The sequence below is a fragment of the Balaenoptera acutorostrata genome, chromosome 11 (genome assembly GCF_949987535.1).
Source record: "Balaenoptera acutorostrata chromosome 11, mBalAcu1.1, whole genome shotgun sequence".
In the NCBI taxonomy this organism is placed as follows: Eukaryota; Metazoa; Chordata; class Mammalia; order Artiodactyla; family Balaenopteridae; genus Balaenoptera; species Balaenoptera acutorostrata.
The window spans coordinates 27,696,314-27,714,172 of record NC_080074.1 but is presented as its reverse complement, the minus strand read 5'-3'; the positions used below and the strand labels follow the sequence as shown (position 1 = coordinate 27,714,172).

The window sequence follows — 17,859 nt, the reverse complement described above, 5'->3', positions numbered from 1 at the left end:
TTTCTCTAGGAGGTGGGTCAGAAAAGATCTTGCTGTGATTTATGTCATAGAGTGTTCTGCCTCTGTTTTCCTCTAAGAGTTTTATAGTGTCTGGCCTTACATTTAGGTCTTTAATCCATTTTGAGTTTATTTTTGTGTATGGTGTTAGGGAGTGTTCTAATTTCATTCTTTTACATGTAGCTGTCCAGTTTTCCCAGCACCACTTATTGAAGAGGCTGTCTTTTCTCCATTGTATACTCTTGCCTCCTTTATCAAACATAAGGTGACCATATGTGTATGGGTTTATCTCTGGGCTTTCTATTTTGTTCCATTGATCTATATTTCTTTTTTTGTGCCAGTACCATACTGTCTTGATTACTGTAGCTTTGTAGTATAGTCTGAAGTCCAGGAGGCTGATTCCTCCAGCTCCGTTTTTCTTTCTTAAGATTGCTTTGGCTATTCGGAGTCTTTTGTGTTTCCATACAAATTGTGAAATATTTTGTTCTAGTTCTGTGAAAAATGCCATTGGTATTTTGATAGGGATTGCATTGAATCTGTAGATTGCTTTGGGTAGTAGAGTCATTTTCACAATGTTGATTCTTCCAATCCAAGAACATGATATATCTCTCCATCTGTTTGTATCATCTTTAATTTCTTTCATCAATGTCTTATAGTTTTCTGCATACAGGTCTTTTGTCTCCTTAGTTAGGTTTATTCCTAGGTATTTTATTCTTTTTGTTGCAGTGGTAAATGGGAGTATTTCCTTAATTTCTCTTTCAGATTTTTCATCATTAGTGTATAGGAATGCAAGAGATTTCTGTGCATTAATTTTGTATCCTGCTACTTTACCAAATTCATTGATTAGCTCTAGTAGTTTTCTGGTAGCATCTATGTATAGTATCATGTCATCTGCAAACAGTGACAGTTTTACTTCTTCTTTTCTGATTTGGATTCCTTTTATTTCTTTTTTCTTCTCTGATTGCTGTGGCTAAAACTTCTAAAACTATGTTGAAGAATAGTGGTGAGAGTGGGCAACCTTGTCTTGTTCCTGATCTTAGTGGAAATGGTTTCAGTTTTTCACCATTGAGAACAATGTTGGCTGTGGGTTTGTCATATATGGCCTTTATTATGTTGAGGTAGGTTCCCTCTATGCCTACTTTCTGGAGAGTTTTTATCATAAATGGGTGTTGAATTTTGTTGAAAGCTTTTTCTGCATCTATTAAGATTATCATATGATTTTTATCCTTCAATTTGTTAATATGGTGTATCACATTGATTGATTTGCGTATATTGAAGAATCCTTGCATTCCTGGGGTAAACCCCACTTGATCATGGTGTATGATCCTTTTAATGTGTTGTTGGATTCTGTTTGCTAGTATTTTGTTGAGGATTTTTGCATCTATGTTCATCAGAGATATTGGCCTGTAGTGTTCTTTCTTTGTGACATCTTTGTCTGGTTTTGGTATCAGGGTGATGGTGGCCTTGTAGAATGAGTTTGCGAGTGTTCCTCCCTCTGCTATATTTTGGAAGAGTTTGAGAAGGATAGGTGTTAGCTCTTCTCTAAATGTTTGATAGAATTCCCCTGTGAAGCCTCTGGTCCTGGGCTTTTGTTTGTTGGAAGATTTTTAATCACAGTTTCAATTTCAGTGCTTGTGATTGGTCTGTTTATATTTTCTATTTCTTCCTGGTTCAGTGTGGGAAGGTTGTGCTTTTCTACGAATTTGTCCATTTATTCCAGGTTGTCCATTTTATTGGCATATAGTTGCTTTTAGTAATCTTTCATGATCCTTTGTATTTCTGCAGTGTCAGTTGTTACTTCTCCTTTTTCATTTCTAATTCTGTTGATTTGAGTCTTCTCCCTTTTTTTCTTGATGAGTCTGGCTAATGGTTTATCAATTTTGTTTATCTCCTCAAAGAACCAGCTTTTAGTTTTATTGATCTTTGCTATCGTTTGCTTCATTTCTTTTTCGTTTATTTCTGATCTGATCTTTATGATTTCTTTCCTTCTGCTAACTTTGGGGTTTTTTTATTCTTTCTCTAATTGCTTTAGGTGTAAGGTTAGGTTGTTTATTTGAAATATTTCTTGTTTCTTGAGGTAGGATTGTACTGCTATAAACTTCCCTCTTAGAACTGCTTTTGCTGCATCCCATAGGTTTTGGGTCGTCGTGTTTTCATTGTCATTTGTTTCTAGGTATTTTTTGATTTCCTCTTTGATTTCTTCAGTGATCTCTTGGTTATTTTGTAGTGTATTGTTTAGCCTCCATGTGTTTGTATTTTTTACAGTTTTTTTCCTGTAATTGGTATCTAGTCTCAGCATTGTGGTTGGAAGAGATACTTGATACGATTTCAATTTTTTTTAATTTACCAAGGCTTGATTTGTGATCCAAGATATGGTCTATCCTGGAGAATGTTGCATGAGCACTTCAGAAGAAAGTGTATTCTGTTGTTTTTGGATGGAATGTCCTATAAATATCTATTAAGTCCATCTTGTTTAATGTGTCATTTAAAGCTTGTGTTTCCTTATTTATTTTTATTTTGGATCATCTGTCCATTGGTGAAAGTGGGGTGTTAAATTCCCTTACTATTATTGTGTTACTGTCGATTTCCCCTTTTATGGCTGTTAGCATTTGCCTTATGTATTGAGGTGCTCCTATGTTGGGTGCATAAATATTTACAATTGTTATATCTTCTTCTTGGATTGATCCCTTGATCATTATGTAGTGTCCTTCTTTGTCTCTAGTAATAGTCTTTATTTTAAAGTCTATTTTGTCTGATATGAGAATTGCTACTCCAGCTTTCTTTTGATTTCCACTGGCATGGAATATCTTTTTCCATCCCCTCACTTTCAGTCTGTATGGGTCCCTAGGTCTGAAGTGGGTCTCTTGTAGACAGCATATGTATGGGTCTTGTTTTTGTATCCATTCAGCTAGTCTATGTCTTTTGGCTGGAGCATTTAATCCATTTACATTTAAGGTAATTATCAATATGTATTTTCCTATTACCATTTTCTTAATTTTTTTGCATTTGTTTTTGTAGGTCTTTTCCTTCTCTTGTGTTTCCTACCTAGAGAAGTTCCTTTAGCATTTGTTGTAAAGCTCTTTTGGTGGTGCTGAATTCTCTTAATTATTGCTTGTCTGTAAAGCTTTTGATTATTCCATCAAATCTGAATGAGATCCTTGCTGAGTACAGTAATCTTGATTGTATGTTTTTCCCTTTCATCACTTTAAATATGTCCTGCCACTCTCTTCTGGCTTGCAGAGTTTCTGCTGAAAGATCAGCTGTTACCCTTATGGGGATTCCCTTGTATGTTATTTGTTGCTTTTCCCTTGCTGCTTTTAATATTTTTCTTTGTATTTAATTTTTGATAGTTTGATTAATATGTGTCTTAGCATGTTTCTTCTTGGGTTTATCCTGCTTGGGACTGTTGGCACTTCTTGGACTTGGGTGGCTATTTCATTTCCCATGCTAGGGAAGTTTTCGACTATAATCTCTTCAAATATTTTCTCAGACCCTTTCTTTGTCTCTTCTTCTTCTGGGACCCCTATAATTCCAATGTTGGTGCGTTTAGTGTTGTCCCAGAGGTCTCTGAGACTGTCCTCAATTCTTTTCATTCTTTTTTCTTTATTCTGCTCCCTGGCAGTTATTTCCACCATTTTATCTTACAGCTCACTTATCCATTCTTCTGCCTCAGTTATTCTGATTTGATTCCTTCTAGAGTATTTTTAATTTCAATAATTGTGTTGTTCATCACTGTTTGTTTGCTCTTTAGTTCTTCTAGATCCTTGTTAAATGTTTCTTGTATTTTCTCCATTCTGTTTCCAAGATTTTGGATCATCTTTACTGTCATTACTCTGAATTCTTTTTCAGGTAGGTTGCCTATTTTGTCTTCATTTATTTGGTCTTGTAAGCTTTTACCTTGCTCCTTCATCTGTAACATATTTTTTGTCATTTTATTTTATTTTTTGATGGGTCGTGTTGTATTCCTGTCTTACCGGTTGTTTGACCTGAGACGTCCAGCACTGGAGTCTGCAGGCAGTTGGTTAGAGCTGGGTCTTGGTGCTGAGATGAGGACCTCCGGGAGGCCTCACTCCAATTGATAGTCCCTGGGGTCTGAGGTTCTCTGTTAGTCCAGTGGTTTGGACTCAGAGCTCCCACTACAGGAGCTTGGGCCCGACCTCTGGCCTGGGAACCACGATCCCGTAAGCTTTGTGGTGTGGTTAAAAAAAAAAAAAAAAAAAAGGGGGCTTCCCTGGTGGCACAGTTGTTGAGAATCTGCCTGCCAATGCAGGGGACATGGGTTCGAGCCCTGGTCTGGGAAGATCCCACATGCCGCGGAGCAACTAGGCCCGTGAGCCACAACTACTGAGCCTGCGCGTCTGAAGCCTGTGCTCCGCAACAAGAGAGGCCGCAATAGTGAGAGGCCCGTGCATCACGATGAAGAGTGGCCCCCTCTTGCTGCAACTAGAGAAAGCCCTCGCACAGAAACGAAGACCTAACACAGCCAAAAATAATAAAATAATAAATAAATAATAACTAAATTTTTTTTTTAAAGGATTTTCTTATTTATTTATTTATTTTTATTTTTTTTTTTTTATTTTTGGCTGTGTTGGGTCTTCGGTTCGTGCGAGGGCTTTCTCCAGTTGCGGCAAGCGGGGGCCACTCTTCATCGCGGTGCGGGGACCGCTCTTCATCGCGGTGCGCGGGCCTTTCTCTATCGCGGCCCCTCCCGTCGCGGGGCACAGGCTCCAGACGCACAGGCTCAGCAATTGTGGCTCACGGGCCCAGCTGCTCCGCGGCATGTGGGATCTTCCCAGACCAGGGCTCGAACCCGTGTCCCCTGCATTAGCAGGCAGATTCTCAACCACTGCGCCACCAGGGAAGCCCAATAACTAAATTTTTTAAAAAAAGGAAGAAAGAAGGAAAAGAAGGAGCAGTATAATATCAAAGAATAAAAAGCAAAATAAAATTAGAAAGATAAAAAATATATTAGGAAAAATAAAACTATAATTGAAACAACTGCAAAAAGGTCAAATAAAACCACAACAGAAAAACAATAATAAAAGGAGGTGGGAGAACAAGCCAAAGGAGAGAACAATAACAAAGTATAAAGAATAAAATAAAATTAGAAAAGTAAAAGATTTATTAGGAAAAATAAAAATATAAAAGAATCAACAACAATGAATCAACAAGGTAAAACAGAACCCCAGTCTAAAAGAGGAAAAAAGGAAAGAAAAAAAAAAAAGCCTTGGCTATGGGGGCAGAGTTCTGGCGGGGGTGGAACTTAGGCAGGAGCCGGGGCCTAGGTGGGGCGACGTTCAAGCGTGGGGTGGAGCCTCTGCTTAGGGCCTGTGGGGAAGGGGAGAGGCAGCCGTGGAAAGGAGGGCCTCTGGAGAGTGGAGTTCCGGAGTTTGGAGGTAGGGCCCTGCGTAAGGGTGTGTGGGTGGGGTTTGGGCCCAGCACGTTGGAGGGGGTCTCCGAGTGTAGAGGTGGGGCCCTGGGTGGGGGTGTAGGGGCGGGGCTCGGGTTCTGCGGGGCAGGAGGGAGGCTCCGAGGGCAGAGGATTAGGCCCAGGAGCCCAACAGGCTCCCCGGTGCCTAAGTGGACAGGGAAAGTGCTGGCCCCATTCCCTTCCGTTCCTTCGTGCCCCTCCCCCACCGTCTCCCCCAGGGTCCCCCCCATTGCCGCTGGACCCCTAACCATGGGTGGGTCCCACTGGGTGTAGGAACTCCTCCTGTCCCCCCAGCCACCCCTCGGGGGTGCCAATCCCTGAGGTCCGGCCTTTACTTTTGCTCCCCCTTCCCTCCCTCCCTGTTCCTCAGGCAGGACCCACGTAGCTGGAGGGTGCCTAGGTGGGCAGAGGATCAGGCCTGGGATCTCAGCAGGTTCCTGGGGACCCGAGTGTAGAGGGGAAACCTGGCCATACTCCCTTTTGATCCTCTGCCCTCACAATGGTCCCCCAGTTTCCCTCTTTGGGTGTGGGATCCCTTCCCCTCCCCCAGCCGCCCCTCGGGCGCCAGTCCTGTCCCACCTCCACTTCTCCTCCCCCTTCACTCACCCCACACCCCACATCCTACCCAGTTGCTGGGGGTTCCTCCCATCCCCTTAGGTGTCTGTGGTCCCCCACCAGTGCCTGGTAGGTGCCCTTACCTTTTTTTGTTAAATAAATTAATATATGGATTTTGCATGAGTCCCTTAGTTTTTCTTATGTTATTTAGGTTAACTGGCGCAACAACATCAAAACGTCAGTGCCTGGACAGAGCAAGGGCTTATTTCTCATTACTGCTATACTCTCACTTGGGTCAATTTCACAATGGGAAAAACATCTCTGCTCCACAGAGTCATTCAGAGACCCAGGCTCCTTCCAGTGGGTGGCTTCACCATCCCTTGAGGCCGCAAACTCCTCTACTGGATCCCATGCATCTGGATGCCAGGCAAAGGAGAGGAGAAAATGTGAAGAGAGGATTGTATGGTGGGTCAGCCCTAAAGGAGGGGGCTTCTGCCATATTTCATTGGGTAGAAGCTTAGTTCTCTGCTGCTCTACTCCTCCAACTGCAAGAGAGCTAGGAACAGTGATCTAGTGACGCAGCCTAGAAGAAGAAGAAGAGAAACTCATACATCAGTAAGAATTCACTTTCTCTGCTTCACTCTCTGAGCCCCAACTTCTGAAAAGAAGAATTAACAATTGCTATTTGTCAACACTTTATGGGGATTTAATGAGGCAATAAATGTGGAAGTACTTGATAAAGTGCTAATCAAATGTTAGTTATGAATATTCCTGGGTAATTTAGTCCCTTTACTCCTGCTTTCATGGGTGAAATGTATAGGCTGAAATGCCCTCTAAGAATCCTTTCCAGATCTAAAATGCTTAGCTTCTGTGGTTCTTTTAAAGCTTCAGCAAACAAGTGCCTTTCTGACTTTGTGGTGGTGCCTGGGATAAGCCCTTTAGGATCCTACAACCCCACCCGCCTGTCCCCAAACCCTCTTTGATTGCTATAATATTGCCTGTGTTCTTTCTGAGACATAAGCTGACTCAGTCTTATCTCATTTTAATTCTGTTCATTCCAACTATGGGTAAAAGATAACTTTTGCTTCCTGTTGCATCAGCAAGTTGTAGCCCGTTAGATTCTTAATTTCAGAAGAGAATTGTAGATGGGGGAATAGAACCCAAGAAAGCATTCTACAGATTTGAAATATTAAAAACAAACAGGATTACTTTAATCCTGCCTTGAAAGATTCTGTGTAATAGAATTGATTCAATCTACTGCCTTTGTGGTTTCTTCAGTCTCTTACCCCAGCTTTCCAACCTTTTTCTCCAGCTAAATTCCCTTTGTGGTTCATTGACAACTGTTTTGCACAACTCCTCGAGGAGGTGAGCAAGGAGAAGTCTGAATTCTCCTCTGTTAAGGACAGAATATGCATTGATGATATGCATTGATGCTCGGGGGTATTCCAGCTTCTAGGTAATTTGAATAAAGCAGAGGAAATGATCTACCCACTTCCATTCAGGCCCCTTCTTATCGTTCTCCAGACCACAGCCAGGGGGCTTTATTCACATTGCAAATCTGATGTCATTCCTGTGGTTAAACAGTTTAATGTGTATTGTACTTTTAAAAAAAACTTTGATATATATTATACAAATAATACAATGCACAGATCTTCAGTACAGTTTGAGGAGTTTTGATAATTGGATATGCTTGTGAAATCGCCACCCCAAACAAAATATAGAACATTTTTATCACCTCAGAAAGTTCTCTTGCTCCCCTTTTCCAGTGATTTCACTCCCTGCCCAGCCTCCCACACCCAGAGGCAAACACTCTCTGATTTTTATCACCATAGATTAGTTTTGCCCATTTTCGGATCCATACAAATATAAATACACAGTATGGACTTCTTTTGTGCCTGTCTATTTTTACTCAAAATAATCTTCTGGACGGCATTCTGTGTTGTTGTGTGTTCATTCCTTTCAGTTGAGTATGAATATACTGCAATTTATTTATCCATTCTCTTGTTGATGGACATTTGGATTGTTTCCAGTTTTAGGCTATTTTAAGGCAGCTGTGAATATTCATGTTAAGTCTTTTGGGGATATAAGTTTTCATTTCTCTTGGGTAAATACCTAAGAGTGGAATTGTCAAGTAATAGGGGCTTTAACAGTCTAAAGACCCATTTAGGATGAAGACCAAAACCCTGCATGACCTTGATCATGGGGTCATCCCACAAACTCTCCCCTTCTCTTCACTCTCTGACTGCAGCCCCTCTGTTCATGCTCTTCCCTTTGCCTGATACACACTTTCTTGCCTCTTTTCCAGCTTATCCTTCAGATCCAAACTCCAGCAACAGCTGCCCGCCTTCCCCATTAAGGTAAATCCTTTATCATAGGCATCCACAGCTCTGCGTTCTCGATGCCCTGCACACACCAAGACTGTGGTTTTATATTCATGGGCATGAGTACAGCTGACCCTCGAACAACTCAGGGGTTAGGGGCGCTGACCCTCTGCACAATGGAAAATCCATATATAACTTATAGTTGGCCCTCCCTATCCACAGTTCAGCATCCACAGATTCAACCAACCCTGGTGATGTAGTACTGTAGTATTTGAAAAAAACTAAAAAAAAGAAATCTGCATATAAGTGGACCTGGGCAGTTCAAGCCCATGTTGCTCAAGGGTCAACTGTATTTGTTTAGTGTTTGCTTCTCACTCAGCTCAGGCTCCATGAGAGCAGGCTATCTGTTTGTTTCTCTCACACAGTGCCTGGTCTAGTTTCTGGCACATACTAAGCATTCAATAAGTCACTGTTGCATGAATGAATGATGGTGCTGTCCCTTACCACACCACAGATTCTGTCCTCCACTTCGGTAAAACCCCTTTTGTTTATGCAGAGAAGAAACTCTTTGTCCTCCTCATGGATTTCTCCATAGCTGGGACTCAGCTGGAGAAAAAAAAAGACCAGGCAATCAGCTATGTTTAGGCTGCCTGGCTTCCAGGAAAGAGAAGAGCTTGAATTTCAATCTTAATAATCTTTGTCTTAAGCAGACCATTATATAAATGAAATCCCTGCTAAAAGGGCTTCTGATCCAAATAAGACTACAAAGCAATGCAGTTAGCAAGTATTCCACCTTGAACTACATCAAAGGGGACTTGCTCCTAGTTTTCTTTGTTTCCCCTAGTTTTTCTTCTTGAGGACAGAATACTGGGGGCATTCTCAAGACAGCACTGGTTTTCTTGGAAAGCAGAAATTCTTCTTAGTAGAGAGTCAGGGAATGAAGCGGTTCCAGAAGAAAAATTAGAGGATAAAATGCTATGCAATGAAATTTGCTTATATATTGAAAAGCGCCTCCGTGAGGCGTTTTTACCAGTTGAATTGCCAGAGCAGAGGTGCTGATGAGGTGGGAAGGCTCCTTTACTCCATGTGCTGTTATTGTGAGCAAGGCTAATCAGGGAGATGCTTAACTATACATCCTCTCTCCTCCTCAAACCCCCCCAATATGTAGAGGAATGAAGATGATTACTTGAATCTTACATACCTTTGCATGATTCCATATTTCTCATGAGTGATTTCCTTTCTGAGTTGAGTCCTTGTTTGCGTAGAGCGATAACAATGAGCAGATGAGTGTGTGGATACTCTTTCTTCTCTAAGTATTTTGCCTTTGCAAAAAGAGTGCAAAAATGTGCTCCTAGAGGATGAGTATAGTACCAAAAGGACTATAGGTGTTCAGGAAAACAACTGGAGTTTTATCACGCCAGATTACTTTTATCGCCACCAGGAAATGAAATTATTTTAGGAATCAGCAAATCTCTGTAGAAGGAATGGAGGATACTCTCCTGTCTTTAAATAGGGGTGAGTGATTCTCCCTTTGATGAAGATTTGAGGAAGTCAAAGGTGGTAATACGCATCAGAAACTCTGCCAAGATGTTTATTAAGAAACTTTAGAGTGTTCGTACCCTTTGATCTAGTAATTCCACTCCTAGATATCTGTTCTGAAGAAATAATCATAGATATAGACAAGAGACTATTGCAAGGAAGGTCATTGCTGCATAATTTACAATAGGGAGATATTGGAAATGGTCTAAGTGTTTAACAAAAAGAGAATGACTAAATAAATTCTGGGGTCTGCTTATCATAAATATTATGATATTAAAGTGTTTGCAAAGTCTAGTTAATAAGATAGGGAAAATTCTCCTAGTGAAAGAAGTACCTAGAATAGGGCCCGAGATATTGTAGGTACTCTGTAAATATTTGTTCAAGTAATAGATGGATAGACTCTTTTTATAACCAGAAAAAATGATTTGAAAGTCTGCCAGAGAAATGGAGGTTAACATTTTTTTAAAAAATAGGTAGGGTTAACACTTCTGGAAAGGCATTTTGCAGAGGGAAAGAAGATGAAAGCAATTCTCCCCTCTCCTCCCTAAAAACCAACAAAAAACTTGACCTTGAATGTAGGCCAACGGAAAGACGTCTCTCCCGGGACATTTTAGATGGAAACAGAGTCCATTTGCAATGACGGCCAGGGTTGGGGGGGGGGGTGCTTTGCTCTAAAAGGAGAATTAACTTAACTTAATAGTTCTTGAGCACTTTTTTTGGTGTATGTGCTAAAAATTTTGCTGAGATATTGGTTTGAGAGATTTTTCTAATTTAAAAGAGTTTTGTTCCTTCACTGTTTTGTTAGGTGAAGAGTTGAAAATATTTCTGCCTCATCAAACAGCCTCAATTCCAGAGAGACACCCAGACAGAACATCTGCCATGTAAGCCTGTTTCCTCCTCTTGCCCTCTAAAGTTGAGACTGGCAGCTGTGGGCATTCTTGGAAGTGTTTGCCTTGTACATTTGAGCTCAAACAGCTGGCTCACTGCCAATCTGCACTCCAGTTACTTAAATCTTAAATACTTAGTATTCTTCTGAAACTTAAATAGAAGATGCAACTTTACCAGATATAGACGAGTGCGCGTGCGCGTGTTTGCGTGTGTGTGTGTGTGTGTGTGTGTGTGTGTGTGTGTGTGTGTGTGTAGGGGGGCAGTGGGGAGAGGCACAAAAAGAAAATCGACAAAGAGGTGTAGATTGGAAGCTATACTCTGAGCCAAGCGCTGCGCTTCAGTGGAATTAGGGGTCCACCTACAACAGGAATGTTTCAAAACAAAGATCAGGACAGAGCCAGCAAGGTCCAAGGTCACCCCTAGGGATACATGGATTCTGAAGCAAATTTCTCTGGGCTTCACTGACTGGGGAGACCCAGCTTTGGGAGGTGAAGGGAGGCATTATAATTTTGGAAACCCTCTTTAAGAAAAGAATACAATTTTAGGATGCAAATACTATAACAAGAAGACATGACAGTGCTTACATCTACTAAACCCCACTATGTGTATCCCCAAGCCAACTTTCCTTTAGCCAGATCCCAACATGTCCAAGGACTCTCCAAAGCTCCCTGACACGTGGGAGATTGTGATGGGAGGAATGTCAGAGAACAAGGACAGAGGTCTTAACTGACTGCGGTTACAATGTCTTAATTTTGCAAATTTAACAAAAACACATGCCCTTGTGAGCATCGTTGGGCTTTTCCTAGGGCCTTTACAAGGTAGGGGCTTTGAAACTCAAACTTCATTAACTTTGAGATGAATCCCCTCTGACCATGCCCCACCCTTAGCATTTTTCTGCAGATTACATCAGACTAAAGTTAAAGGCAGCCAATAGGGTAAGTGGAACGCAGAAATTATAGAAAGAGAACTCATCACATACATTCTTATAAGTCCTGTGATCTGATGAAGGACATGTTAGGTCTTCTGGAAGATTCAGTAAAGGAATCTTGGGGCTGCAGATCCAGCCTCCTGAGATAAGCATTAGCACAAGTTGGGAAACAAGGCTGCTTCAACCCAGTGGAGAAGGGAAAGTGACTTAGAAGGGCAGAGGAGTTACTTGGAGGTGAGAGAGGTAGCAGATAGTGCCTTGTCCAGGGACCTTACTTTGCTACTTGGCTTGGCAATCATTGCTAGCTTTGCAATTCCCTCCAGGAGAGCAAATGAAGAACTTGGAGCAAGTTTCTCAGGGAAGAGGGCTACACAAATGAAAAAAAACAAGGTTGACTTTTGGGTGGTCTAATGAACCTTAAGTTCTGGGGATTGAGAGTGAGCGGTTGGCGGAGGGATGATGGAGAGCACTCTTCCAACTCTAGGAATCCTTGAGGCAGCAACGGCAGAAACAGTGAGAGCGTTAAGTGGGTGCAGGCACTGGATGGGTGGTTGTGGGGGGCATGTGGCAGAGAGAACTCTTGAATGAGATGTGAAGTCAAACCATTTAGGTCAATTAAAAATACGAGCTTACCAAACAGCACATATTTTATAAGAACACACAGAAACAAAAGAATGCAAACTAAATACATTAGAAGGGTTGTCTGTGGAAGAGGGTTAAGAGTAAGACTGGGGTTAAAAGGGAACATATTACTCACTTACCCAGTTCTTAATAAACAAGAGAGGAGCCATGAAAACAATCAAATAAAACAAAACACTCCAACAGCAATGGGAGAGCATCAGTTTTTTGTGAAACGGCGAGATTTCCAGTAATAACTCTGGGTGGGATCTGCATACATCAGTTTCAGACTCTCAGTAGTCCCAAGGTTGTTTAGCTTTGGGAAACAAGGGCTGCCCATGTATGAGAATAGAACGGATATTTTAAAAAACTGCTTCATAGTTTTTTTGGGAAAATGATACATGATTTTGGTTTTCTTAAAAATGCAAACCATACAGATTATTGAATGAATTTAATCCATGTAAAATACTTGAAAGAATGCCTGACACATAGTATGCCCCCAATAAATGTTACAAAAATAACCTGAAATTCCACCACTCGTAGATAACTAGAATTAAGATTCTGGTAAATGTCCTTGCCAGGAAATATAGCAATTTACTTCTTCAATTGTATATAAATGAGATCAAACTCTACATGATGTTCTGTAATAAAATGAAACTCAGTCTCTATATACACACATCCTGTCGGTTCTGCTTCTCTGGAGAACCCTGACTAATACAGTTTGTTAGGTTGCCCAGCTCAAATGTTTATTGACTTTCTGTATTTATTTCTTTTCTTTTAACCTTTCCTTTCTTTCTTTCTCTCTCTCTTTCTCCCTCTTTCTGTCCTTCTTCCCTTCCTTCTTTCTTTCCTTCTTTCCTTTTCTTTCCCCTCCCTCCTTCCCTCCCTCCCTCCCTCCCTCCTTTCCTTCCTTCCTTCCTTCCTTCCATTCTAAAAATTATATCCTAGCCCTGTGTCTGGATCTTTCTCAGCTCCTCTGCTTATGCCTGACATGAGGCAACGTGACCTCGGGATCCCCCAAAGTGAGGGGTTCTAACCTATAATCCCTGGGTTTTTTTGGGAGTGAGGAGCCTTTTTGACTAGGGACTTGTACTACAAGTGAGATTATAGAAATAAATAGGTCGAATAAATAAAGCCAAGTAATTGAGAATTACTGGCTTTAGTTAAGGGAACTTACTTTAACAACCAGTTCCTCCTTCATTTATCAGTTTACAGCTGAATGTAGAATTTCCTGTTGTTTCTTTTTTTTCCCCCCTTGTAGTGGTTGATGTCATCACTACCACCTAAAAGAACAATTTTCTACAGTGATGGAGGTTCTGTGATGTCATTGGGATTACAAAAGCTGGCAAGGAAATCTGCTATCAGCACTTATCACCGGAAATTACAAAGGAAATTAATTGTAAGCTTTCTAAGAAAGGACTGTTCAGTGAAACTAAACTTTTTTTTTTTTTCTTAATTTATTATACAGCGAAAGTCTTTCCTCTCTCTACAGAGAGAATGCCCTACAACTTCAGGAGACTAAATAAACAGGGTTGGTGTAAGAGATAGATTGTCCTACTTTGTGAGTGCTTGATTGGCTAAGTATCTGTGCCAAAATGGTAACTATCTTCATACGGGATGGTTTGGTGATGGACTGTTTTTTAAGCAATCAGACCTTGCCTGAGGAAGCTTTGAAATTTCCGCCTTTCTGTATCTTAGGTCAGATCTCCTAAGCAGGGTTTCCCTGCCCCTGCCCCTCCCACCACCCCCACCCCCACCCCAAGCCATTAGAATGGAATTAGCATGTGTTTGTTTCCTGTGGCTGCTGTAACAAATTACCACAAACCGGGTGGCTTAAAACAACAAGAAATTAATTTTCTTATAGTTCTGGGGGCCAGAAGTTCAAAATCAAGGTGTCAGGAGGGTTCCATTGGAAATCACACCTGAACAACACCGAGCAGGGAGAAGCAGTTGCTGCAGGTAAGGGCAATACTGTCACCAGAAGGAAGGGAACACATGCAGCTGCGCAGCTTCAAACACCAGACCAAGAGTGCAGGGAGAAAGGCAGGGAGTTCAGTTCAGACATGCTGAGTTGTGGCGTGGCTGGTGGGGCACCCAAGTGGTGATGCCCGTCTGTTGAATTTGGCAGCAGGTGCACCGTGTTTGCCTTCAGGGAGAATGCTTTCAGTGGCATGTAAGGCAGGGGGATTATCGAAGGGAGGTGATGAATGGGAATTGAGGAAAGCTGAGAAGGGGGTGGTCAGAAGCCAAAGAGAATGAGGATCTTTTGCACTGAGGACAGGCTTTCAGGGCCCAAGGCGATGCCCTAGAGCAGTAGTTGTCGAAGGCTGGTACCCAAACCTGCAGCAGCAGGCACCCGGTAACTTACCAGGAAAGCAAGGGACCTACCCAAGACTTAACTGAATCAAAAACCATAGGCGAGAGCCCTGAAATCAGTGTTTAACAAGCTCCCAGGTGATTCTGATGTAGGCTAAGGTCTGAGAACTAGGCCCTAGGAGGCAGGAGAAGCAGGCTTCGATAGAGCTGGTGGTGCCCTCTGTATCACAGAGGCACCTGTGCGGGTTGTGAACATGTTGAGTCCGGCTGGGCTTGCTGGAAGCAGAAAGTCTGGTCTGGGGTGGGGGGTGGCGGTATTGGACCTAAGGGCATGAATTTCTGTAAAGCAAGCAAATGAGGAAAGGGACTGGTTCCTTCCCAGGGCAGGATCCCTGCTGCTTGAGTATGAAATACACCTGTTTTGATCTTTCGAGCAGACCAGCAATTCGACATCTTTCCACTCCTCTGAGCAACATAGTAGTGAGCGGATCTCTTGAAGCAGGAGCCTGGTGTTTGGCTGAAGCTGTCACAAAGTGGCATTTCTCACAGTATTTGCAGAGCCCCTGGGAAATGTTAACCAGAAACTCGGTCTGCTCTTTGACTTCAGTCTTTATGGTTGAAAACCTTTCTAAAATGGATATTTTTGTCACTTCAGAGACTAGGATAATATCCCAAGTAGCAAAGTTGTGAAAGATTTATTAGCTTTCACAGATAAAGATAAAGCAGAGCGGCTTTAAGATGAGCTAACAGTGGCACTCTTACTCACTTGTGTTCTGATTTGCCTTCTTGAGAGGAAAAGATTGGGATGGAAGGAGTTCCTGCTGGGTGCTGGGACTTGCTTGTGACCTTCAGCATACATGATCTATGGCATACTCTGTTATGAATGTCTGTATCGGATTTCCCTTTAATGGCTATAATGAAAGTCATCTGTCCAGTGGCAGATAGCAGGAAGGATGGCGCAATGTAAACCTGATGAGAGCAGGGCTGGTTAGTTCTTGGTTTTCTCTCTAAAACTTAGAATTATAACAGCACCCAGTAAACACGTTGAATGAATAAAAATACATGGTAATTGCAATTGAATTTTGGATCATTCTGGAACGTACAGGTCTCAGGGCCGCTATTCCGAACATTAATTCCACCATCTGGGACCATAAATACAGCATGTATAGGCAGGACTGGCTACATAACCTGTGGGGGCCAGTGCAAATTGAAAACGCAGGGCCCCGTGGTCAAAACATTAAGAACTTCAAGATACTGACAGCAGAGCATTAAACCAAATGTGGGGTCTTTCTGGGTGTGAGGTACTGTGCTCCTGCACAAATCCCATGAAATCGGATCTACAGGTAGGAGATGGGGTGAAATCTTTCTAATCCTGGTAATGTAAAAAAATTTTTTGCAGAAATCCTTGAAATGACCTCTTTATGTACTTATTTTCTCCTTTTCTATGAACGAGAAGGACAATATCAAAATGGAGGGTGTCTATGATAGGATTAGATTATCCCAATTCGCTTCCACCTTGGAATGCATCCAGTCTTTGCCATGTTGCTCTACAGTGCCTCCCACTGGAGAGATCAGAGTATATTTCCCCACCCTCCGATGTGGGACTTGGCATATGACACTTTTTGGGCAATGGAATGTTAGTGGCCATGACATGAGCACAGACCTTGAAGGTACTCCTGTAGTTTGGCTTGGCCCCTTGTGCTCCTGTCCTTTACCATGAGAAGAACTGTCCCAGGTAGCTGTTGGTCCAAGGAAAATGAGAGAAATGTGGAGTAGACCTGATCCTGATCTGTAACCCAAAGCAGAGCTGCCCCAACTGCTCCACAGACCTGTGAGGAAGAAAAGAAATGCTTTTGTTAAGCCACTGAGACTTTGGAGAATTTGTTACACAGCATTTAGGTAGCAGAAACCTAACTAATAAGGGGACTTTCAGGCAAATCCTAGTAAACATATTTTACTGCGTTAAAAAAAAAAAAAGAAGACGACTTTGGGGATGCTGAGAATGACAAAGGGGAGGCTAGAGAAAGAATCCAAATCAATGTTGGACATTGATGTACCATCCTGATGCTCAGCTCAAGCCAGTGAGTACTAAACAAAGGACCAAACAATGTTAAGCTGAATATCATTAAAGAGATCTTATTCTAGTTGCCTTTGTTTTTTAGAGAGTATTTGCATACTTGCATAGTAGCTCCCTGAAAGCAGCAGCAGGAGGAAGAGGCTTCATTTTTTTTATAAATGTATAGGAAGTTGCAGACACTCCTCTTTTTTTTTTTTTTTAATTTTATTTATTTATTTATTCATGGCTGTGCTGGGTCCTCGCCTCCCTGCGAGGGCCTTCTCTCTAGTTGTGGCAAGTGGGGGCCACTCTTCATCGCGGTGCGCGGGCCTCTCACTATTGCAGCCTCTCTTGTTGTGGAGCACAGGCTCCAGATGCGCAGGCTCAGTAGTTGTGGCTCACGGGCCCAGTTGCTCCGCGGCTTGTGGGATCTCCCCAGACCAGGGATCGAACCTGTGTCCCCTGCATTGGCAGGCAGACTCTCAACCACTGCGCCACCAGGGAAGCCCAGAGGCTTCATTTTTAAGAATGCTGGTCCGGTATTTTGGCAAAGGTGGACACACCAGCTACCAGCTCATCCCCTCCAGCAGCAGAGAGGATCGTCTGGTTATTTAACAGCCAGAATGGAAAGGGCTCCAACCAGTCAGGGAGAGGCCCCACCCCTGGCCCATCTTCAGAGCAGGTGAGCAGTGATCTGCTCATCAAAAGTGGGATGTGTGGGTAGGGGCTGTTTGCCAGGAAATCCAGTAAAAGTCCCAAGCCTGTATTGTGAGCCAGGGTTGTTGGGTTGGATAAACCCAGAATATATGACCCAGGAGTGAAAAGGAGAGTTTCGCTGTGCCACATAGAGCAATGCTCTCAACACCACTCCGAAGAGGTCTATATCCCAATCTGGAAGGAACTGTGAATAGGTTACATGGCAAAGAGGAATTAAGGTTGCCAATCAGGTGACCTTAAACTAGGGAGATTATCCAGGTAAACCCAATATAATCACCAGCATTCTTAAAAGTGGAAGAAGGGGGCAGAAGAGGGACAACCAGAGAGATGGTAACATGAGAGGGACTTGGCCTGATGTTGCCGGCTTTGAAGATGGAGGAATGAGGCCATGAGCCATGGTATGCGGGCAGTCTCTAGAAACTGGAAAACGCAGAGGAGCAGATTCTTCCCAAGGGCTTCCAGGAGGACCCAGCCCTGCTGATACCTTGACTTT

General features: G+C 42.5%; 1 long non-coding RNA gene across 1 annotated transcript; it reads left to right on the top strand.

The window, feature by feature from the left end:
* The first annotated feature begins 6,201 nt into the window (after positions 1 to 6,201).
* Positions 6,202 to 13,860, top strand: LOC103018877 (uncharacterized). The gene is made up of 4 exons (XR_449635.3): positions 6,202 to 6,598; positions 8,289 to 8,340; positions 10,649 to 10,724; positions 13,539 to 13,860. It is a non-coding gene; the product is annotated as an uncharacterized LOC103018877 (long non-coding RNA).
* Positions 13,861 to 17,859: the final 3,999 nt, after the last annotated feature.